The sequence below is a fragment of the Thermobia domestica genome, chromosome 9, assembly GCF_964235325.1.
Source record: "Thermobia domestica chromosome 9, izTheDome1.hap1.1, whole genome shotgun sequence".
NCBI classification, from domain to species: Eukaryota; Metazoa; Arthropoda; class Insecta; order Zygentoma; family Lepismatidae; genus Thermobia; species Thermobia domestica.
This window is the reverse complement of record NC_137462.1, coordinates 140,838,777-140,865,807: the sequence shown is the minus strand read 5'-3', so window position 1 is coordinate 140,865,807 and position 27,031 is coordinate 140,838,777.

Here is a 27,031-nt window from a genome sequence, read left to right as displayed (position 1 = left end):
TTAGAAATGCGTGGTGATGTCCCTTAAGATCCGTCAATGAGATACTTTATAGTTTTAGAAATGCATGGGGACATCCCTTAAGAATCGCCAATGACGGTTGGACTTATAGTTTTAGAAATGCGTGGTGATGTCCCTTAAGATCCGTCAATGAGATACTTTATAGTTTTAGAAATGCGTGGTGACATCCCTTAAGAACCGCCACTGATGGACTTTACGGCAAAAAATCAAGTGTGCAATTTCTTTGAATCTTTATAACTGAAATTGTGATTAAACAGAATTGCGTACTGTCCAGTATGTTGATGGTAGATTTTATATAAATACATTGTGTCTGATTGATTTGTCATGAATCTGTATTCATATTGGGATGTCTTTTCGGAAAATAAGCAATTTACACATAAAGAACACTTTTAGAACACATACATATTCAATATTTACTACAGATAATGTTCAAAATATATTGTTTAGTGTAAAATAATTAAGTTCAACAGAAAAGATAGACATTTGTCTTGCTTGTATCCCCAATATTTAGAAAATCAGTCAGTATTAAGTGTTTTTTTTATATATAAAGAGTTCTTAGTTGTAGTGGATGCAATTTTCCAAGATACATGCGAATATTGCAATTTTACGTAAATGTGTAGACTTTTCTTTCCCACAGTTAGACTCCAAAGAAAAGAACTAGGTTCATTGATTCATTTTGGATCATAGCAGTGGACTTCTCCCTTTGAATTCGTGTTAGAATAGGTTGTTTATCACGAAACGTAGTGAATACTCAAATGGATCTTTTTTCCAAGACATGACAAATGAAAGAATGTAATTAAGTGAGAGAAATTTAAGCTAGATGTTCTTTTATTTCTGAATAAGTGTTGGGAATATGAACTTGCGTATTTTAAACATGTGTTGCAGTATTCAGAATCTTAATCATATGGTAGTCACATGGTTTTTGTACATACTAACTCTATATTAAGCAAGGTAATGAGTGAGAAAAATAAATATTGGTTTTGTAAAATGAAATGAAATACGAAATATTTTGTTAGGGATGCAGAAAGAGAATCCAATGCAGTGTGAACGCGCTCTTTTTGCGTGGAGGAAGAGGGACTATACCCGGAGTGAATTCCCCCTCACAACTTTTCAATTACTGAATGCAGTCTTTTGAGTAGAGAAAAAGGGGTATACCCATCCTTAAGAGTAATGTCACCCATTACTGAACGTTACTTGTTTTATACATGGATTTCGCAGTGAGGCACTAGGATTTCAATGTAAATGTATGCAGCAGTACTAGTAGAGGGGGTCATCCCCCTGAAAGACTGGGGTTCATATCCCAGAAATGATGTGGTACCGCACCACTTAAGTAAATATTTGCTCTGTCACTGAAAGACATGGGTTTATATTCCTTATTTAACCCAATAGTTTTACTTATACGCGTTTGATCTTCAATACTTTGATAGAATATTAAGACCAACAGAATATACAAGCATGTGCTATGGTTTATTACACATTGAAAACATATATACTATACTCACCTGAGAAAATATACGGAACTTTGTCACACACGCGTTAGCACTGCGGGACTTTCAACGCACAACTAATCTTTAATTATGACTTTTGCCGATAGGTGTCACTACTAGTTCTATTAAAATAGTATTAAATTACTATTGCTAATGTACTGGTTCTGATTTTTTTCTTGGAAACATATTGGTAGTATTAGTATATAAAAAAGGATAGGGAATCCGCAGACATAGTGTTTGTTCAGTTGGCATGAGCTAGGATTGAACTACAGACCCCCTAAACATATGAAGTGAACACCTTACCACTTTTTAAATAAATAAAAAAAATTTGTATGAATTCCGTTTTATAACATGTTGTTGGAGTGGAGTTATATAAGTTTTTTATCGGGATTAAGATATAGGATTTTACAAGTGCAAGAGTTTTTGTGGATGAATTAGATTTATCTTTTATACGATGATGAAAGATTGATTTGATTTTATATTTCCGATCTCTAAACATTTTAACCTGTGAGATCAGACAATTTTCAGCGAGCACACTATTCGGGAAAAGAGGGAAATTAGGTATCATGCAAGACATTTGTTGGTGTAAATGAGAAAATCATTATTATTATTATTTTGACTGAATGCCCCGCCGGTAATTGGACCAGAACCGTTTGCTTTGAATACGTTTTCGGGTACGTCCGCGTCGCGACACCTTTATACCGGGAATCGGGCCCGGGGGCCGCTCACAATGAACGCAAAAGCGAAAGCAAGTACGCTACGCGGAACCACCCGCATTAAAGCCAAAACGTGTTAGCGACTACGTTGTGAGGGAACACTAGTTCCCCTACCGGGAATTGAACCCGGTGGTGCTCGCACTGAATGCAAGAACGTTACCGATTATATTGTGAGGGAACACTAGATTTGATCTTAAGTTATTGGTACGTTCAGCTTTGGGTTTTACACAGCACAGATAGTTTGCTTGTACAGATTTATTGAGAATTCGAAAATGTATAAAGTACTTTGCCAGAATTCTACATAGCTTTTGCAAACTATAGGCTAAAAGAAACTGATTTTGTACGTGGATAGAATAACAGAATTTTTATTTCTATTAAGTATAATTTGCACTATTTTGGTAAAATTATGTTGTACTAATAACATTTTTTTTTATTATTTTCCAGAAGAAAATGGAGTCCCAACACCAACCATCAACATCATCATCCGCTTCTTCCTCCTCCCTTAACCATATCGAGTGGTTTGAAAAAATACATAATTTATTAGATGTAGCAGAGGGAAAGAAAAGGAGAAGAGATGAGGGGACATCACAAAGGACGAAAAAGACGCGCTACTCACCAGTGGTAGAAGTGGTTCAAAAAAGAAAAGAAACTACACCAGTGGAAGAAGTAACAGTGCCACTAACTCAAGAAAGAAAAGAACTTCGACCAGTGGAAGAAGTAGCAGTGGAAATAGTGGGGGAGCGGGGTAATAGCGGGGCAGCGAATGAAGCTGATATATATTTGAACGATGGGGAAGATTGGGTTATAGTGAAGGCAGGGGAAAAGTGGGATCGATTAGAGAAGGCAAGAAAATTGAAAGAAAAATTTTTGAAATAAATAAGTTGTATATATATTTGTAAATAAATTGTGTGTTTTTGTTGAATGGGTGCTGGGAAATTTGTGTTTTCTTTCCTCTGAATTTTTAAATCCTTTCTAACTTTTTAACAGTACTGAGGTATTTTGATAATAGTCTCAATAACTAATGTGCAAACATATAAGGTTTCTTCTTCCTTTATATATACTTGAAATTAATGCAGGTTCTATTTTTGATGAATGGCTGAATTTTGAGTTTATTTTTTCAGCAAGAAGTCTCTATTTTTTCTAAATTCTTAGAACATTCCTTGTAAGAATTAATCTGTTGTCACATGACCTATCTTCGGGAATCGAATCCTTGACGAGTGATATTAGAAAATGTTTTCGTACAAATAAAAAATATGAAATGTCCAACACTGATGTACTATTCAGTTAGCCAAGACGATCATACTAACCACTTGGTCATGAAACAATTTTAGTTGGTACAGTAGAAAACAAACTGTACACGGAACTATACTGTACAAACCTTGAAGATTTCAAAACAATTGAAAAGAGAGAAAGAAAATTGAAGTAGTATTTTCTTATTGGTAATTGCTTATTTGATTTTTCACCAGTAATATTTCTCTTTGTCTTGTGGTAAACTAATCAAAGTTTAAACTTGGATAGGCTAAAGGAGACAGTAATTATGAGAAATGAATGATTTAATGTTGTTTCGTCTTGAAAAACTCCAAGAGAGTTCACTACAAGTCTAACTGGTGGTACTACCACTGACCCACTGCCGTCTTATATTGAAATTTGAAATCAGATTCTTTACTAGTTAAATAAATAAATAATTACTGGTCTCTCTTCGATATGTATTGAAATGATTTCCCCTTGACTGTGTATTAAAATGAAATGTGACACCTCACAATTATTTTGTCTAGGATAAAGCATTTGGTAAAATGAAGAAACTCTGAGGGGAACGCTTGGAAAAGTTACAAACACAATATGTTCAGCCATAATTTTAGTTGGTCAACCCGGGATCTCAACCATCTAAGGTGAAGTTTGGTTCAACAATTAGTTTGAAAATATGTATTCGTGAAGATAGTACAGTAAGCAAGTGTATGTCAAGTCTCATTTTAACATTTAATTGGTGTAAACCTCCCTTGGTTTTGAATTTGTGAGCGTAATGTGAAAACAATCTTATTTTATTTGACATCACATTTGCGTGGCAGGATTAAGGAAAACTTCACGTAAGATAGTCATGATTTGTATGAATTTGTTTGGAGTTCGCCATCATCAAAGCTATTTTCTTTGTAGTCCTTAGACAGTAAACTGATAGACTTTGAAGTTCTTTTAAACATTCTACTTGGGAATCGAATCCTCTTATTACTTATTTCTTCTTCTTTTGAGTATTTCTTTTATTGGATTATCTGCTTTGCGGTATGTATTTTGACTTACCAATTACATTTTTAACGAATCGCTTGTTCAAGCTCTGCTTTTGTGTTATTTCGTTTTTATTAAAACTCAGCTTTTGAATTCTTTCGTGTTATTTATAATAACACTAAAGTCTATGACCATATTAAGAGCTACTTGTGAAATAAATGGAAAATGATATTAGAAAAAATATAAGTACGAATAAAGTTTAGATGTCAAAGACATGTACGCTATCCGCTTAACCATACAAACTTTTGTTTCATCTCGTCTCATTTCATAGGCAAGCTAGAACAAAGAGAAAAACTATTCTTATTACTTTTACTGTGAAATCGATACATTGATCATTTAGTGTAATCTCCTTTCCTTATGCTCTGTAAGCTAAGAGAAATGAATAATGCTGACAATCAAAACAAAACAAAATGTACATTTAGAGGAAGAGAGAGAGAGAGAGGTCCAGAGATGGAGGGAGAGAGATGTACAGAAAGGGAAGGAGGGAGAGAGAGGAAGAGAAGGATAGAGAGAGAGAAGTTCAGAGATGGAGAGAAAGGTACAGATAGGAAGATAGGGAGAGAGATGGAGAGAAAGGTGCAGATAGGGAGATAGGGAGAGAGAGAGAAGTTCAGAGAGAGAAGTACAGAGGGAGAGAAAGGTGCAGATAGGGAGATAGGGAGAGAGAGATGAAGAGAAAGATAGAGAGAGGTACAGAGATGGAGATAGGGAGAGAAATAGGATGAACACTACAAGAAGTTTGTATTCAATAATCTTCATGGTTTTGCGAAATATGTTCCTATCTTTCTTCCCAACATTACGATCTTCAGAGTCAACTGAATTCCTCATAAGCAATACGAAGCTAGAACTAACCGAATGATGGATTTGTCAACAATTTCATAGTTCTCACTGTAATTTTTCGTATTATTTTAGAGAACATATGCGTAGCAGACTCCTTGTTAAGTAAGCACTTCAAAATTAGACCTGATATATAGCTGAAGCTATTAAATACCAACAATTTGAATGGCCTCAAGTCAGAAAGTATACTTGAACTGAAATCTTTATTTCTAGTGGGTATGAAGAACACCTCTTAAGACATGTGGGTGAATAAATGAATGAAAACATGGGTGATGGGAATCGAATCACAAACTACCACATCAGAGATGTGTACCCTATTACATATAAAGCTATTTGATTGTATAACAGATAAATAGGCGATATACCACACTTTAACCGTAAAATAAATTCCAAATTCATGAAAACGTAAGAAGGAAAGGGGGCAGAGGCTGATGTTGGAAACTTTTATAATTTGCTCAGTTTACTATAAATATTATTAGGAATTAGATTTTTTTCTTTCTTTGTTTGAGCTTATCAGTATTTAAGGACATGTTAGCTATGAAGGTCTCAGTATCTATTTATCTATAAAAAGTGTACTGCACTGTAATCAATATCAGCATTCGGAGATTTATCAACTGAATATGAGAATTTGTATAAGTTTGTAGCAAAATAGCTGATTTGGACAGCGAGTACATCTGCAACATATATTCGCAACCTACACTAACCACTGCTGACAAACATTTTCGTTCTCCTTAAACAATGAAATCTTTGAGTATTACGTACCACATTTATGCCGGTTAGGATAAAGGAAATGACGAAATGAATAAAACTATGAGGGAAAACGGGGAAAATTCCCAAGAAAAGTTACGAACACAATATTGTCCGGCACAAAGTTCACTTCTCAGATCCTTAAACAATTTATTACTCCCATTTGATCTTTCCTATGACCAGTATTATTTTAGGTAATCTTTTGTTGTACTTATCTGTCCACATACTTTTCTGCATTAGTAGAGCAACTACCCACATCCGGTTGACAACTCTGATGAATTTTACGCTGGAACCAAGTCAAAAGCAATACCGAATGCAAATAGAAATGGGGAGTAAACCGCTAAGGCTTCAATGGGTAATAGGATAGGACGACTGTGGACAAAGTAGGAAACTCAGCATAAGAGAGAGACTTAAGAATGTTCAAAAGTAAGAAAATGATAATTAGATACAGCTTAAGATAATCAATATTGGAAAATAACAAGAGCAAAGGACTACTTAAGAATCGGAAAATCTAGTAGACATTGTTAAAATGTTCCCTTTAACTTTTTAAAGGGATTATTTATCGATCAAATCAAACTGTCACATTGCGTTGGAATCCAATAGTCTAATTAAAACAAACACATGCAAAGGATCTATTGGTGTTCAGGTATTGTGATTTCTAATTATTAATTTAAATGTCAGTATATAGAAATTCAAGCAAGCGCGGGTAAACGGGATGGGTGACTTTGTCAGTTATAAGAAAACTGTTGCAAAGATGAAATATTCAAGTTAATTTGAATATAAGAATCACTTCATAATCATAAAAGAATAGCAACTAAAACTAATGGGGGGTGGAAACTATGAGTTTCAGGTCTACTTTAAACTTGTTCAAACCTGTTTTCATTGGTTAATCCAGATAATACAATACATCCTACGGCGAAACGTATAAATACCAGGGTTAACAAAGGTACATATAATAATCTTGTGCCGTTGTAGTCGATGAAAAAGATTTCTTCTCCGTATGGTGGGCAGTGAAAATATTTGTGCCTAGTGTTTTAGAAAAATACATAAAAACAATATTTTCAAACTGTTGAAAATTTGAACTGAAAAATGTCTAATGCTGAAAACGTATGGTTTTGTTTCTGCGATAACATTCGCATAACCACGCAGTGCTTAATAAATACGTTTCAAGTGTGGGAATCTAAAAGAAGAGGTATGCTTCTTTGCAGTGGATGTGCACGCGGATTAAAAGACGCAATAAACCATGACTGTATTCTGTTAGATAAAAATATATTGAAAACAAAAGTACTAAGCATTGTTATGGATATTGATACACAGGATGAAATTTGGCATGAGTTTCAAAAGATGCACGGCAATACTTTTAATAAATTAGAACAGTTTTTTCATATATATGATGATGCCATTCATAATGATACATTTCTTAATCAACTGATAGAAATATTCTTGCAGAAAGATTTTAAGAAATTCTTAATTTGGAATAAAAACCATAGTGATAGTGATAGTGTTTGTGATTGAAAAATATGAAGAAATATAAAGAAATAATAGACGTATGGATGAAAATGTTAGTCCTCTGTAGACGTATTACACATACAAAGTGTAAAAAGGATTTGGTATGACTTGATTTCTTCTGTGAACGTAAAAACTGATAACAAATGAATCTAACTGCTGTAATTCTCTAAGAAAGTTGACAATAGTTACTGCATAGTTCGGTATAGTGCGATAATTTTAAACATATGTTTGATAATGATGAAAAGAATGTGGTAAATGCTGCAAAGAACTGATTAACACCAATACAAATGAAAACTATGTACAAGTCAATTTAAAAATAATGAAAGATACGCTTCTGCTAGAATTATTTGGGAAATAAGTAATAGTAAGATATTCACTATAATACATGTAAGATCCTACAAACAATAACCACAAAAACATTGGGTTACAAACGTTTATGTATGTTAGTTATCAATTGGTTCTCATACAAGGTGTAAATTTTGTTTGCCATCTTTAATTCACGGGTATATTATACTCTTAACTCATTTGTTCTTCTCATAAATAATAATTATCTGGTGTTCAGAGGCTAGTTTGTTTTCGAACTTCTTCGCATCTGCATTAGTACAACCATGTTAATGGTCAATACTAACATTGGGATCAATGCACAAATCCTTAGTCTGTTTTAATACTAGCTCAGGATAATTCTTTAGTTTGTACATGCAGTTACGACGTTGATCAGTCTTACCCATTCCGAGGATGACAATATACATTGTTTCTTCATTGGGATGGAACACTTTTCCAAAGCGTTACATAATCTTCATATTTGGCTGAACCATGGGTTCGACCCTTTCCCTTGCGTGGATCTCCCTTCTTTCCAAATGTTCATTAGTATTTAAAACATTTTCAACTATATGGAACGATATATCGGGATTCAATTCCTTTTTTTTTAGGATGTCATGTCATGTACATCGTTTGTTTAATTTTGACGCGAACTTTCAATAGTAATACCGATAAAAATATCATCATCATTGACGTCATTTAGTGTATGTTCTTGTACAAATTCGAATAATGAACGAACATATGTTTGCGGTTCTTCGATACCACTAGTGTGCATACATTCAATGGTAACTTCCTTTCCACGCAGACCAAAATAAGGATATTGCATAGTTTTACTATTAACAATGCGAAAGTATTCCCGACTGCCTGTACCATACAATGTAGAACATATACTATGTTCTGGTGCAAAACTCGTGCTAACCTCCCGAAAAAACACCCATTAACTCGTCGGAATCATCGGTAGTTAAGACCGTAGTCTTCCCTACAGACACAAATTCACTAATTTTTTCACACGTAGCTTTCAGCATATTGTCTTGACGAAAGAAGCCTACACAGTACAGATCAATAATATCTTTTGCGGACTTGCAACTTTTCAACATAATAGTCGGTACACAGCCAAAATGCAGGAATGCTGCCTGCAGTAAGTTTACATATGTTTACCCTCAGACCCGTAGCATAGCGTTGCGTTAACACCAAGTAAAACAAAATCTTTTGTTTTGCAATAAGTGTGATCGTTATGTCCATTTTCCGTGCAATGAAGTGTAGATTGTTTCAACCATGGGTTCATCCTAATGTTATCTTCCATTAATTCTATTCCTTCATATACATGATACTCTTTCATGTATTTTTCTTTGTCTCCTTTGATTTGACATAAGGTAAAATCTTAAAGCTTCCTGATATATTTAAATGACTAAGCTCAGAACCAACAGTTCATAATTCCCATACTTCAATAATTTGCAGAATTTTATATCCAGTCTTTAACGCTTTATGAAGTTCTGGGGTACAATATGTATCTGTTAAGACATGTTGAGTGTCACAATGTGTGCATTCAATGATACCTTCTTCCTTACATGTGCAACATAAGCCAAACATAAGTCAACCGTTACACGTATATGTCCACTGTTACATGCATATTTCTTTACTTTGTGTATATGTTCTGTATCATGAAACATTACAAGTGGATATAGTACTGTAACATTCAAATACTGAATTGTCATCCATTAAATCTGTATGAATAAAATCATACTTTCTCACACTATATTTTCATAAGATCATGTATATAATTAATGTTATTCTTAAGTTAATATTCAATCAAAATAAAAGTGGAGTTAGTCTGACGTATCAAATTAAATATTTTTTGATATTTAAAATACACAGAATCTAATTCAATACGTAAACAAATATTGTAATGGGGAAAAACTTTTAAAATATTCATACTTATTTTCTGCGCATTTGTTTCGCGCATCCCCTACCTTTGCACTATAAATCCTGCGCATGCGTGTACTTGTACTAACACAAATAAAGTGGATGATACGTTGTTAAGATGTATAGTCAAAAGGTAGATGTTTCAGCAGATGCAAAGCGAGAAATAAATAAAGACCTGCATAATGTTAAACAATTAAGAACATATTCTTCTTTTCATAATAAGAAAAGGAAAGGTGAAATTGAAACCAATCTTTCCTTATCGCAAAGTAAACATGTAAAGTACATTTCACCACGTGAAAAACGTTTTGAACTTGAAAAACAAAAGAAAATTATTGTTGTACATCCAAATGATCCTGACATTCCTGAAGAAGACGCTGAAAAATATAGGATTATTTATCCAACACAAGAAATTAGCATAGACGATAGTGTGTATAGACGAAATTTCAGATACCCAAATGAAATACCGTTTGAAGAGGAAGTAGTAGTGCTAGATCAAGATACAATTTCTAATGACATTCTGATATTCAATGATGTGAAGTGTGGTTGTACTCCTAATGAAGTAAATGAAGTTTGTGTAAAACAGTTACTAGAAAAATATAAACTTTCTGAACCATTACTTTGTGAAAGTTGTGCAATTCGTAGTGAGAAAGAAACTGAGCATAAATGTGTAAGTGAAAGTGATGAAGAATTAAATACTACTGTGTGGAATTTCCTAATTAAGAAATCAACACGCGAAGAAATATTAAAACAATATCTAAAAATTCATGTGAAATATATAGACGTAAACATTATTCCGCATCTTATAAACAAATTTAACTATACATATCAGGAGATTACATTCAATGATTATCACATTTCTGATTTAAGAGAAACATATCTTGAACACGATAAAAATGTGTATCAACAATCCATACTGTGAATACCAGTGTCGTTTTCTAAATACATACAATTATTGCGAATATCGGTGTTCTTCTTTTTCTATAGATGAACAGTGTTTGTTATTATGTATTGACCGTTGGAAACCACAGCGAGAACTTTTGTGTTACGGGTGTTTTCAAAATCGCGCAAATTTAAATGAACATGAGTGTATTACTTTAGACTATGATATGTTATGCTATAATGCATGGCGTAGAATGGTAAGCACACAAAGTTTTGATGACTTATATAAAGATTTTGCAACAGTACATTGTGATACTGAAATTGATGATTGGACATTTACATATACATTATATAACATTTTGTTAAACAAAGATAACATTCAGTTAATTACAGAGTTATTCTTACAAAAAGATTTACATTATAATATGCACAAAAAGTAATAATGGAAAATAAAAACTCTTCTGCTAATCAATTACAAAATAATAATAATAACAATGTGTATAAATTAACAAAAAGAAGTGATAAAAGACTTTCAGCAAAAAATTGGCCAATATGTAATTGTACATATACTAATATAAATATAGATTGTATTAAACAATATATCAAGGAATGTTAAAATCACAAATGTATCTGTATGTAAACTATGTATATCTATATCTTATTGTAATTTGTAAATAAAATTTTATCACTGTATATTACTTGTTTTCATTTATATTATTTCCTTAGATGTATGATTTTAAAACTTTCTTTTGTGTAAATGCGTTTTACATTATCGTACTTAAAATTATTTCATGCAACTAAAAACTTTAACATATGCATATAACAAAAATCCGTATGTTATGATCCACGTGCCTAAAATTTGTTTGTACACTTTTATATTGCATGCATGTGAAAAACTTCACATTTTCATTTTGACAAGTTGTATTTTCATTTTGACAAGTTGCATTTTTATTTTGACAAGTTGCATTTTAGTTTTGACAACTTACATTTTTATTTTGACAAGTTGCATTTTAGTTTTGACAACTTGCATTTTCATTTTGACAAGTTGCATTTTTAATTTTGAAATTACATTTTCATTTTTCACAAGTTGCATTTTATTTTGACAACTTGCATTTTCATTTTGACAATTTGCATTTTCATTTTGACAAGTTGCATTTTTATTTTGACAAGTTGCATTTTAGTTTTGACAACTTGCATTTTTATTTTGACAAGTTGCATTTTTATTTTGACAAGTTGCATTTTTATTTTGACAAGTTGCATTTTAGTTTTGACAACTTGCATTTTTATTTTGACAAGTTGCATTTTTATTTTGACAAGTTGCATTTTTATTTTGACAAGTTGCATTTTTATTTTGACAAGTTGCATTTTAGTTTTGACAACTTGCATTTTTATTTTGACAAGTTGCATTTTTATTTTGACAAGTTGCATTTTAGTTTTGACAACTTGCATTTTCATTTTGACAAGTTGCATTTTAGTTTTCGTAAGTTACATTTTTTAATTTTAATTTTGTTCAATCACTTCATATTTTTACGGATCGTATGTTATACATACTCTGAACAAATTTATTTGTGAACGTTTTAAAATTGGTGTTAATTATTTGTTTTTGAAAAACACTTTTCGACATTTATACCACATGTATGTGAAAAACTTTTTGCATGTTATGATTTGCGTTTGTAAAACATTTTCTGCATGTTATGATGCTTGTATGAAAAACACTTTCTGCATGTTATGATTCGCGTTTGTAAAAACACTTTCTGCATGTTGTGATTCACTTTGTAAAAACATTTTCTGCATGTTATGATTCGCGTTTGTAAAACACTTTCTGCATGTTGTGATTCACTTTGTAAAAAACATTTTCTGCATGTTATGATTCGCGTTTGTAAAACAATTTCTGCATGTTGTGATTCACTTTGTAAAAAACATTTTCTGCATGTTATGATTCGCGTTTGTAAAACATTTTCTGCGTGTTATGATGTTTGTATGTAAAACATTTTCTGCATGTTATGATGTTTGTATGTAAAACACTTTCTACGTGTTATGATTCGCGTTTGTAAAACAATTTCTGCATGTTGTGATTCACTTTGTAAAAAACATTTTCTGCATGTTATGATTCGCGTTTGTAAAACATTTTCTGCGTGTTATGATGTTTGTATGTAAAACATTTTCTGCATGTTATGATGTTTGTATGTAAAACACTTTCTACGTGTTATGATTCGCGTTTGTAAAATTAGTTTCTGCATGTTATGATGCTTGTATGTAAAACAACTTCTGCATGTTATGATGTTTGTATGTAAAACACTTTCTACGTGTTATGATTCGCGTTTGTAAAATTAGTTTCTGCATGTTATGATGCTTGTATGTAAAACAACTTCTGCATGTTATGATTCGCCTTTGTAAAAACACTTTCTGCATTTTATATCACATATATGTGAAACTTATTGTATTTGTAAGGTAAGTATATAAATCATACTATAATATTACTTCATAGTATACATATTTAAATTCATTATTCGATCAGTTTCTGTTTTTATATGTATTCTTTTTTCCCATTGCAAAGTCGGTGTTAATTTTTTGTTGTTGTTGTTGTATTATTTAATATCTCGTAATTATTTAATCGAACACTTTGTGTGAACGTATTAAGAATACGATGAACAATCTTCTTATTTCGTTTTACTTACCGTAATACTCTTACATCAACATAGTTATGTAGTGTTAAATAATTACTATGTAAAATACTAAGGACACTTAAGTGTGAACTTAAAAAATCCTTTCTCATTGCAAAGTCAGTGTTAATTTTTTTTATTGTAAATATATTAAAAAGTTTCTGTGGAACTCTGAACAATCTATGATTGTGAATATAATAAAAATTCTTGCAGAAACTCTGCTTACTTTTCTTAACACAATACTCATAAAGTGTAATTCATCAAATATTTGTTGCACAAATTCGTTCTTATTTATTTATGTGGATCTTTCGTTACATAAACTCTTCTTATTCAGGGTATGTTTTGTTTGTTACACAAACTTTGAGGATCTATGTTTCAAATCGCAAACTTGTAAAATACTCATCAAACTTTTAAATACTTCAAAGTATTAGTAAAATCAAGAAAAATATAAAACACTCATCAAATACCAATTTTAAACGATAGAAACCGTAAATGAGTTTCACTTTGTAAAATGCCAATGATAGCTTTTATTTAGGAAAGTTTCTTTTATTAAATAAAAATCAAGAAATGAAATTCGTATATATTTATTTGGAGATAAAGATATATACAAGCAAACAAGTATAGAAAATAATATACATGTACAAACACACACACACACACACACACAGAAATAATATATACAGATTATATTACATACAAAAAAGAAATCACTTTGTCGCGTTTCTATCTTTTTCTAATAAAATGTTCACTAGTCCTTCAATATAATTTGGGTTCTTTAATAAGTTGTCATAGGTTTCATGAAATAAATGTTCACTTCTTTTGTTAGCAGAATGCGATTTCACATAATTTGAATACACATTGTCTCTCACATTTTTGCTTGCCATAATTTTCCATGCTTCTGCTTCGAGAGTTAATATATTCACAAGAAGGCACCTGTGCCCGAACTGGTTGAAATAATGTAGGTTGCAGCCAGGGCATAGTAAAACTGTATCTGGTTCCCACTTTAAAATACTATCTTTAACACAGGTTTCACTTACAAAGTCACTATTACACTCGCACTGGTACTGCACACGCAAATCCAATGGAACCTTTTGGGGTGAAGATGGATAGTCCAACGGTGAAACACTTGGTGATGGCGTGCTGGGTTTGCACTCTTCTATCTCGTTGAATAACTTACAAATTTCTTCCTCCTCTTCCTCATTAAATAAATCAGGAGATGTTGATCTTCCTTCTTCTGCAAGTGTCCACTTTATCGTTGGAACTTGAAACTTTTGCTCCGGTGTTCCTGGTACTGGTACTGGTGAAGTTGTTCTTGATCCAACTGGCGAAGTTGGAATTAATATTGGCTCTTCTCTTAAATCAATGATTTCTTCCTCTATAATAACATCTGGAAAAGCCGGTGAGCAAATTTCTTCCTCTATAATGACATCTGGAGAAGCCGGTGAGCAAGTTTCTTCCTCTATAATGACATCTGGAGAAGCCGGTGAAAAATAGCAAGTTTCTTCATCAATAAACAAGTCCGGAGATTCTCTATGCAATTTAAACTTTTTGTTGGGAGATTCAACATAGTCAAATGTAGAATCCCAATCTACTTCGTTGCAAAGTTGAATTTCTCGCTGTACTATAATGGCAGACGAATCCATGATGATACTATGTCAGTCTTCTCATCATACCCAGTATATAAGGAAAACTTATGTCGACGTCATATCACGTGGTACTTTAAAACACGCCCATTACATCATTTAAAATATTTTCAAATGTACTTCCCCAATTCTCTATACAACTTTCAATAGGTATAAGGGACGGAGAAAACATATACTTACATTGCATTTATGTTCTCATGTATCATTTATTGATCAAACATTCTTTTGAAACAACATTGTCAATATTATTTACATTGTGTTACGATCATTCACATCTTACAACGGTATTCCCTCAATAATGTTATTCATATCCTGTACTAATCACTTAAAATGTTATCTACGTACAAAGAAAAGTGTCAACACAATTCATACTGCAAAACTTCTTTTGTGTTTTCATTCGGTATCATATCAATGTAACAATCTTCTATTGCATTCAGTACCCCTTCATGTTTCAACAGGATCAACACTTCTTTTGTATTTCCGTTCGGTGTCGCGTCATGTACCACAATTCGTGGTGCCAAACTTCTTTTGTATTCTTCGTCAACAATGTTTTATTACTGTGTTATTATCTACCGTAACCTTAATCTTCTTTGTATTCACCATCAACATTGTTTTGTGTTCACCTAACGCATTACCAAACTTCTTTTTATTACTCTGTTAGCACTCTGTGATGTTTACCTGTCACGACCTCAATCCTCTTTGTATTCTTCGCCGACAATGTTTTTTATTGTCATTTCACATACCAATAAACTTGTTTTTATTACTCTGTCGGTATTCTGTGATGTTTATCTACCGCAACCTTATTCTCCTTTGTATTCACCATCGACATTGTTTTGTGTTCAACTACCCTGACGCCAAACTTCTTTTCTATTACTCTGTCGGCACTCTGTGATGTTTACCTGCCACGACCTTAATCTTCTTTGTATTCGCCGTCAACAATATCTTGTGTTCAACTACCATGACGCCAAACTTGTTTTTATTACCAATTAGCATACAGGTATAATTCAACATGTTTACCTGCCACAACCTCAATCTTCTTTGTATTCTTCGCCGACATTGTCTTGTGTTCAGCTACCCTGACGCCAAACTTCTTTTATTACTCTGTCGGCACTCTGTGATGTGTACTAAACGTGTCGTCGGTTTTCCTTTGTATTTGTCTTCATGTTTTAACACGCACCTGTTACCCGACAACGCCATCTTTCCCTCTTGCCCAACCAGTTTCCAAAAGCGCGCGAAAAGTTCAGTTCATGTCTTAAGTTCAGCAGCGAAAGACGTACGAGAACCACGCTCTGTATATGTACCAGCAATGCTTATCATACCGCACTATACATATTCTATACACGAAATTTCTAGTATGCTCACCGAGTATGCTATGCATACGATCCGTCAAATTAAAAAGTCCCGCATGAATAAAGTTTATTCCCTCCACCATTTTAATATGAATGCAAATGGTCAAATTAATTAATATAATCACAATCAGAGATTGTTCTATGGAGTATGCTTTAGCATACGATTTGGGAAAAATAATAAGGAGGTTGCTTAGCAAGCAATCCAATAGAAATTGTTCCAATTAATTTATTAAAAGAATTAATTAATATAATCACAATCAGAGATTGTTCTATGGAGTATGCTTTAGCATACGATTTGGGAAAAATAATAAGGAGCTTGTAGGGCAAGCAATCCAATAGAAATTGTTCCAATTAATTTATTAAGAGAATTAATTAATATAATCACAATCAGAGATTGTTCTATGGAGTATGCTTTAGCATACAATCCAATAAATAAGGAGCTTGCTTGCTTAGCAAGCGATCCAATAAATAAGCAGAGTATGCTTTAGCATACAATCCAATAAATAAGGAGCTTGCTTGCTTAGCAAGCGATCCAATACAATTGTTCCAATTAATTTATTAAGAAATACAAATAAAAGAATAATTAATTTGATCATAGCATAGCTGTTAGAAACAACCCTATCAAAATCACGTCCTTCAACCTCTTTTCTAGAAACTACTCCATCCCTCCTAACACTCAACCTTTTCCAGGAACCCGTCTAACCACCTAACAAACAGGGTAATAAAACCACCTCCCCCTAAAACCTCCCCAAGGCCGACACGGGCATATTGACATCGAAAGTCGTTAGGTAATAAAGCAATTAAGGGGGCAATAAAATCTATTGTCTACGACTTATAGCTTCAATACTACTTCTCTTCTCTGCTAGTTCGAACCACGGTTTGTTCCTACGTATTATTTCCGCGTGTCCCAATTTTTCTTTTGAGAGAGGATGTTTCGTAAGCAAAGAAAAAAATTCAATTGCTGGAATATTTTTCTCTCTAATCTTAAGGTTACATCTGTTAAGTAAAGAGTATGACATGCGTCAGATTTCTGAAACGATTCCTGTAATGTTATTGAGATTATAATCATTTTGCTCAAAGAGTATTGTTGCGTCACACATAATTGATATTCTTTCTTCATAGTTTTGGGGAAGTCGTCATTTATATTATTATATTACTATGTTGGTGTGGAACACTAGTTTCGCTTATCAACTCCTCTTAGTTTTGGTGTTACTGATGACGGCCAACTTGAATCACAACTGACAACGGTCGATAAAGTATGATAGGCGAAATGAAAGTAGTAACGTCAAGAAAAAGAAACAGAAAAATAGAAAGGATGACAGAAAGAACAATTAAGGACGCGGTTCTTACATGGAATGAAATTTGACAAATACAGTATTGTTTCTAAACAAAAAGCATAAGAAAATGGAAAGTCAATGACATTCTTAGAAATGGTAAGAAGGATTATTGTTGTAAGTGGAATGCGTAAAACTAACAAATTATTTCGAGGGGAGAATGAGCCCGATAGCCTCCTAAATTCGTCACTGAAGACAATTCTGCTCCCCTGATCCTTCACAGCATTGTTTTTCAACTTCATAAATATTTTGAACATCGCTTATATATATATATATATATATATATATATATATATATATATATATATATATATATATATATATATATATATATATATATATATATATATATACGGGACCATCTTACCCGTCCCCCCCAATGTTGAAGACAGATTTGCGCCTTTGTTAATGTATGTGCTATAATGGATACACTCGGTCATGCACATATAAGTACAGAGTGGAGATTGTTTATTAACTCTTCCAAAACTAGTTTGAAGGCTGTCCTTTTGCACAATGGCAACAAATTTCCTTCAGTGCCTTTGGCTTATGCAACTAATATGAAGGAAACCTATGAAAACATCAAAATAGTGTTAGAAAGAATTCAGTATGAGAAATACAAGTGGACCGTTTGCTGTGATTTAAAAGTTTTTTCTTTGTTAATGGGTTTGCAGCTTGGTTATACGAAATATTGTTGTTTCCTCTGCGAATGTGACAGCAGGAACAAAGCGGAACATTACATCACGAAGGAATGGCCAAAGCGTGTATTAACTTCTGGACAGAAGAATGTTTATTCCTCACTGGTGAGCTCTGATAAGATAATTCTACCTCCTCTTTACATAAAGTTGGAGTCTTCAAAAACTTTGTTAAGGCAATGAACAAAAGTAATGCAGGATTTTGTTATCTCAAGGAAAAATTTCCTCTGGTTATTGACGCTAAAATCAAGGAAGGGATTTTTGTAGGCCCCCAAATAAGATGTTTGATTCGTGAGCAAAAATTTGAGGATCTCTTAACTCCGGTTGAGAAAGCAACTTGGTGTTCATTTAAATGTTTAACAGAGATTTTTTTTAGGAAACCAGAAAGCCCCAAATTATCCTGAAATTGTGAGTGATTTCTTGCAATCATTCAAAGAAATGGGTTGCAACATGTCTCTTAAAGTTCACTTTCTAGACTCACGCCTGAAAAGATTTCTTCTTGAAAACCTTGGTGCTGTTAGTGATGAGCATGGGGAACGTTTTCATCGGGACATTTCCTCCATGGAGAAGAGATACTAGGGACAGTGGAGTTCACAAATGCTAGCTGATTACTGTTGGACACTCAAAAGAGATGTTCCAGAAGCCAAACACAGAAGAAAGTGGACAACTAAAACATTTTAGTTAAGGTAAGTAAGTGTTCATGTATTAAGAAGATACCACTCACTTCTTTTGTATTATTTATTAAGTAGACATAAATTATGTTTTAGTGCAGTTCCTGTTTCTGCATCACTATCTACAAATAGCAAGTTAAGACAAAAAAATCTTATAAACTACTTTTTGGAGGGAATTTCCCACAAAATCCCTCTACAAATTCCCTCATGCAAAAATGGTGACACGGTATATACATCATTGAAAATATGTTTTATTTCAAATCCAATGAGGTATAAACCATGCTTATATTGTAATTTTCGTGGAAGTTATATGTGATTTTATCTGCACTAATGAATATGGTAAAATGAACAGTACGCATAGCATATTTTTATATAAATATGTTTATTTCTTTAGAAAGAATAATGCGACTCTTATGAAACTTAGAGGGCTTACTAAGTTTAAATCAAGCTAACATACAATACAATTTGTGTGTTTATATACCTAAGGGTACCCGAGCTACTGGTATGAAAATTGTAAAAAAAAAAAAAAAAAAAAAAAAAAAAATTGAGGGGAAATTTCCCGAAAATCCCTCTGTCACGGGAAAACTGAGAGTGATGGAGAAAAACTGATTGCAGATTCGAATTCTACGTGAAAAGTTATATTAGAAGGAGGTATTTTCTTCCGTGTACCAGAGAAAAAGTATTTTTTGTCGACTAGTGTAATTTTTGGAAGTAGGGGAATGGCGCCCCCTGCGTTCTCCTCACTTTTACCCCTGAGGTACTACATACAGAGTAGACCTAAAAGCTAGAAACATGACTTTAAAATTGGAATGTATTTTTCAATTGCCTCTGTGTGATGTATCAATAAAAATCTAGAATTAAGCAACTTCCACCCCATGTTCTAAATTTGTTAATAAAAAAACTTTGTTCGATTTTACAATGCACACTTTTACTAATAATACAAGGTAATAATAACAACAAGAGAGTTTCGTTTCATAATGTGAAGCTGGAGTACACCTCAAACTATGTGAATTCAGTACTGAAACTTTCACTAATAATACAAGGTAATAATAATAAAAAGAGAGTTTCGTTTCATAATATGAAGCTATAGTACACTTCAAACTATGTGAATTCAGTACTGAAACTTTCACTAATCATACAAGGTAATAATAATAACAAGAGAGCTTCGTTTCATAATGTGAAGCTGGAGTACACTTCAAACTACGTGAATTCAGTACTGAAACTTTCACTAATCATTTCAAGGTAATAATAATAACAAAAGAGTTTCGTTTCATAATGTGAAGCTGGAGTACACTTCAAATTATGTAAATTCAGTCCTGAAACTTTCACTAATAATACAAGGTAATAATAACAAGAAGAGAGTTTCCTTTCGTAATGTGAAGCTGGAGTACACTTCAAACTATGTAAATTCAGTACTCGAACTTTCACTAATCATAAAAAGGTAATAATAATAAGAGAGTTTCGTTTCATAATATGAAGCTAGAGTAGACTTCAAACTAGGTGCATTCTGTACTAAAACTTTCACTAATCATACAAGGTAATCAGGGTGCGAATTACCGGGGGGTTTCCCCCTCAATCACATTTTGTTTCCCCCAAAGAAGTCGCTGAAGTATCCCCACCGGGAATGCTCGCTTTCCCCCCCAAACTATGCTCAGTATAAGTCCTAATTTCTTCGGAATGATCGATGTAAACTATTTTGTTTTGGTCATTTCTACTTACCACATAATTACCCACTATTTTCAACGTTGTTTAGTTGAACTATATTATTATGACCACGGCTGTTACTTGAAACTGTACCTTCCTACCCTTCAGTTCGTCATTGTTCGTGAATTTGAATGTACTAATCGCGTATAACAAAGCCACATATGGATTTATAAATGTTCTTAGCGGTTGGCCAAGAAGAAGTAGACAAATAGCTTCTTCCACCATACCTGGCGAAGTTCGGACATGTCATATTCATCCTGTACATTTGTATCGATTATCATCTTATTTTAATTTTTGTTATAACATGTTATTTCATTTTCCAGCCTTGTTAGCACATGGTCTTCATTCCTTAGTAGTTTGTGTGTATGCAACTCAACAGTTGCATTTGATTTGTGATAATTAGCATAGTAATCTCTGCCTTTTACAGTTTACAGAAATGAACTTTTGAAACACTCAAAATCTGAGATATAGGTATTCTTTCGTAAGTATATGTTAACGTACACGCTGGGAATACGCTCCTAGTGAACAGACATGTTAGTGAAGGTGATTTTTAGGTGAATAAGCGCATAATTGAAGATTTGTTTCAGCATTTCTTAATACGACTGGTTCTCCGTGTCATTGTCCGTGTCTGTATAAGTATTTCAACTGGAGCGGTTTTTTCAAAGTTTACCTTTCATTTTTCCATCTTTCTTTTCGCTGTACAGTTTGCTGTTCACGCTAATAATGTTGTCTGAAAAACTTTATTTGAATAACGTAGCCCATAGTGAAACTCATCTGCAACCTAAAAGTAAAGTAATTGTAAGTGTTGACTTCCTGAGCCCCATCACGGAATCGATATTTGGAGGAAAAAAGTCGTGAAGAGCGTAGCTTTAGCCTGGAGTAGAAGCACAAGCTCGAAATTTGAATTGAGAGATTTTAAATACTTGGCCTTCGATTTGATCTTGATGTCAGAAATCGGGGCAAACAATAATCCATTTCTTGTTTGATAGGTTAATATCTAGATTTTTTTAAAAAAAAAAAAAGTATGTCCGCTTTAACTGATAATTTTAGTGGTTTCCATAAGACAAGGTTTTAGCCTTTTTTTTTTTTTTTTTTGCTACCTGTATGTAATAACGCAAAGTGGAAGATTTCACTATGAGTGGAAAAATTAACATATGCTTGTGATCATGGCTATCACTCGGGCCGAATTATTAACTAAATAAACCTGAGAGCTATGGGGACAAGAGTGAGCACAACATTTAAACAGGTTCAGAAAGGTTTGGTGGGGTGTGTGTACAGTATGACAGACAATATATATGTACATAATTATTTTCGGTAGATTTATTAAATTAATAAATCTCTTTATTTATTACACACACACACACACACACATATATATATATATATATGAATGCTCATTTTGTATTTTTCACCTTTATGTCCTGTTGGCCTAATTTTATCCCCCCCCCCAATATAGATTATCTAATTCGCACACTGAAGGTAATAATAACAACAAGAGAGTTTCGTTTTATAATGTGAAGCTGGAGTACACCTCAAACTATGTGAATTCAGTACTGAGACTTTCACTAATAATACAAGGTAATAATAATAAAAAGTGAGTTTCGTTTCATAATATGAAGCTAGAGTACATTTCAAACTAGGTGCATTCAGTACTGAAACTTTCACTAATAATACAAGGTAATAATAATAACAAGAGAATTTCGTTTCATAATATGAAGCTAGAGTACACTTCAAACTAGGTGCATTCAGTACTGAAACTTTCACTAATCATACAAGGTAATAATAACAACAAGAGAGTTTCGTTTCATAATGTGAAGCTGCAGTACACTTCAAACTATGTGAATTCAGTACTGAAACTTTCACTAATCGTACAAGGTAATAATAATAACAAGAGAGTTTCGTTTCATAATGTGAAGCTAGAGTAGACTTCCAACTATGTGAATTCAGTACTGAAACTTGAAGTAGTATATTTAGAACACAGGTCTGAAAAATAAAACAATGCTAAGCTGTTTCGGTTTAGTTAACTGATTCGTATGTGTTGGAGTGCGCTGAATCCAGGAACGACAACTGTTTTGTCCTGGGATGTCTGGGTTTCGAGAAACGGGTGGTTATTGTTGAACAAAAATATGAACGCAAATATGCGATTTACAGAAACACCATTAACAGCGTAACACAAATTAATGTACAGAAACACGCACACACGTGAAGACAAAAATGTAATACTACCCTTAATCAGATTGCTTGTGAAATCGTCTTTTTTAGAGGTCAAACTTCGTTTGGAGCTTGTGCTTTTGTAGGTGGCTGCCGGAAGATCCTTAAACAACATCCAGCCAACAGTAGTTTACCATCATCGTAACACTCCAGTTCCCCTGATACCTTCGTTCCATTTCTTTGATATCTTGATGGAAACGCTCCCCCTGCTCTTCACTCACTGCTCTCCAGGGAAGTAGCCAATCTGGGAGTTGAGAAAATGGACTTCTAAGCTCATGGAAGAACCAAGCTTTCGGAACGCTTGTAACGTTGTTTCTACCATTTTCTTGTACTGTGGGTCCTTTCGGTTTCCCCAAAACGTTTTGATGACCACAGTAAAGGCAACCCAAGCCTCTTTTGGAGTTGGAGTCATTGAACTGATGAAGTCTTTGTTGGATATGAGTTTTCTAATATCAGGGCCAACAAAAACCCGCGTATTCGCTTACTCGTAGTATTTGAAGAACAAACAATGTATCCAGGACTACTTACCATCGTTTTGCAAATCTAAGATATAATCTTACTAAGTTCGTTTAATGAACAGATTTATTGTTTTTGGTTTCTCTTTGTAATCTCGTACTCCCATTCATGGCACATTACAGCAGGGGTGGATCCGGGCAGAAGAGGAAGTTTTCTTATTTTTTATATATAAATGAAACCCATCCCAAAGTTTGGAGCCCTTAAAAGTAGCAGTATGACAACCCACCGCCTCCCCAGAAGTCGGTCCTGGATCCGCCCCTGCATTACAGTATGTGTCAGTGATCCCCATCCGGACCAATATACATATATTTTCATGTTTCGGGGAGCACAAATACATTTAATCTTCCATGTTCATTTTTATTTTCATGTGATGCATTTACAATTTAGCGATTTCTAGCTACCTGTTTGACCACGTTACATTTTGATTGTGCAAAAACTTGACGCCCCAGAAAGAAACGGGGGTCATTTTCGACTTCGGTGCATCCAGAAGCGTAAAAATCAGCTAAACTTATGCAAACAGCTATTTGGTTGTAAACCTGTGTAATTACTGATTGCAATAGAGTAATAAGATTAAAGACAAAGATAGAACCAATTCCGCAGACGCTGAATCCATATAAGAAAGCTATTATTCGGTATGCCTTAATGTTTATGTTCTGTGGTGACAAAGGTTGAAAGCGGAAATCGTTAATTTGAACTACTTCTAGATTCAATAGAGGGTTAAGAGAGAAGGTAGAATCTATTCTTGGAGAGGTGTTCTGATTGCAAAAAACTGCATTTCGATATCTCTCACCGTTTTTGCTCTACTGAAATCAGTACAGAAAGAGGAAGTAGTAGTAAATTTTAACTACTCTCGGTTTTGGTAGAGTGTTGCGGGTTGTAATGGTATGATCTCTTGACATGCTAAATCAATTTGCAGAAAACCGCTTCTCACTATATATTACCATTTTTGTTCTATGGCGATAAATATTGAAACCGGAAATCGTTAGCTTGAAGCACTTCCAGTTTGAATAGAGGGTTAACGTAGAAATCGAAATCTACTCTTGGAAATATTAATAAATTGCAAAAAGCCTAATCTAGAAATTCTCTTACCGTTGTTGATCTATGGAAATCAGTATTAAAACCGGAAGTAGTAATTAATCTGAACCACTTCCGGTTTTGGTGGAGTGTGGTAAAACTTAGAGGTATAGAGTTATAGAGAGTTCCATAGCAAATAATGACCTTGAACAAAGAAAATTCATCAGATAATTGTATCTTCCTCCTTGGTTGGTCCAGAAAAATTTTGTTTTGTTTGCACTGGAAAACACCAACTTTCTTAAATCTACACTTGATGGTATTAACACATTACATGATCCTGCCATCGCTGGGTATCAGACAGGAACAGACAAGTGCTCGCCAGGAGACAAGCATTTCATGTGATATCGTATGAAAAGCAATAACGATAAACATGAAGTGTGTCATCAATCTCAATTCCTGTAAGTTTAAAACAGAGTTAAACAGACAAAAGGCATGGTTTAGACTTCAAAAGAAAATAAAGTAGAAGTAAACTCTAGCTCTTCTTGTCCAGAAACATGGAGAGCATTCAACCCTTTACTCACTTCTTCCTGATAAAACACAAACATTGCTCTTGTTCCGCCACTAATATGTTTACCACGAACACATTGTCTACAGGTCTGATGAAAACTCGTGCTATTACTACTCATGCCATGGGGCTGGAGTCTCTTACTGTTATATCTTTTGATCTCCAGTTGTACGGAATGGTCATAAAGTTATGGATGGAACGTGAAGATATGAAGAAAAGTTCCTGCTCCGGCCTGGGGAGCTACACATCGTATTATGGGCAGCCTTAGGTTAATATGTGGAGGGCAGTGGCATTGACTAAGGTTGAAGTGAAGATGAACTTTACTCCCTAGAATAGTATCACAAATCATGAGCGGAAAACATGCATTGGACATCGGAAGTTCATACACTTATCTTCTCACTTCGTACAGTTTGTACTAGCAGGAATTTCTAAAAAAAATTGAAAGAAAGTATCTTTCTTGAAGGAAATTTCGGCTAGTTTGGGAGAAGCATATCAGTAAGACATTAACAGTAATCCAAAGGGAAGGCATAACCTTACTGATGCTCTTGCAAAACCAATTGCCATGTTCAGACTCCAAACATTCTCCAAAAGATCAGTCACTGTAAAGACACAACAAATAAGATGTATTCATGAAACAATTTGCCACAATTGTTCAATTTGTTAGAGTTAGTAGACAGCGAGACATGTTGCTACATATACATAGTGTAGAGTCGCTTGTAAAGTATTTCTTTTGCCCCTGATCATTTAAACTATGCTCGCCTTTAAAAGCTGTATATTTCGAGGATACAACAAATAGAAAAGGAACATCCAGATGTTTGGGCTGAATTTCAGAAAGAAAACTTCTGTGTCTCCAAAAATCTTGGTGGATTCACATTAATTTGTCTAGATCATAGAATCGGTCAAGAAAATTGGAACTCAAAGTGATTTGAGGAATAGTAGGAATAATCCAGAATGAAAGATCGCTAGATAAATACTTCTTAATCACACCTATATTGGCAAACTTACTGCAAGAAATTGAACAAATATGCCGTACTGGGACAATGAGAAGTGAACACAGCACCATAAAAACACAAGAGAAAGCTATCCCAACTAACACAAAATGCAGTATTTCATTCTCTTATTATAGATTGATTTGTGCAATAAAACTATATATTATTATTATTATTATTATTATTATTATTATTATTATTATTATTATTATTATTATTATTATTATTATTATTAGGTATTCTGCCTTTTGGCAGGTCCTGGGACTAATGAGGATTTTTTTTTTTCAATTTTAGATTTGGGCCTGGAAATGTTTCTTCCACTTTTGTCCGTCTTCAGCTTCCTCTTTTAACTCCCAATATTTTCTCCTATCTTTCAAATCGTCGATCAGCTGTGTTCTTCTTTTTCCTATTCCTCGCTTCCTTTCCATCTTTCCTTCTATGGCGGTGTTAAGAAGACAATTTCTTCGCAAGATGTGTCCAATCCAATTAGCCTTTCTAAGAAGAATGGTGGCTAGAAGTGTCCTCTTTTCTCCTTACCGTTTTAAAACATCTTCGTTTATTGCTCTCTCTGTCCATTTTATCTTCTCCATCTTCCTCCAACACCACATTTCGAAGCTCTCCAAATATTTCTTCTCTAACTTCCGTAATGTCCAAGTCTCTGAACCATACAGTCCAATGCTCCATACATAGCACTTGACCAACTTACTTATATATATTGATTTACCTTTAAAGATACGCAATTCATTTACACAACATATTCTAATAATTTTTGAATTTTCGTTCCTAATAATGTGAATATTCCAAACATTAAATATATCACTTAAACAAATATTAACTAAAATTGTAAAACACTTTAAATGGCTTCAGGTATTTTCCGCTCTTGGATTCAAAACATTCTTCATAACATCGTCAAGGTGGTTATGAGCCTTCTAGGATGTCTGCACTTCCGTCTTATTGTGGGTTACAGAA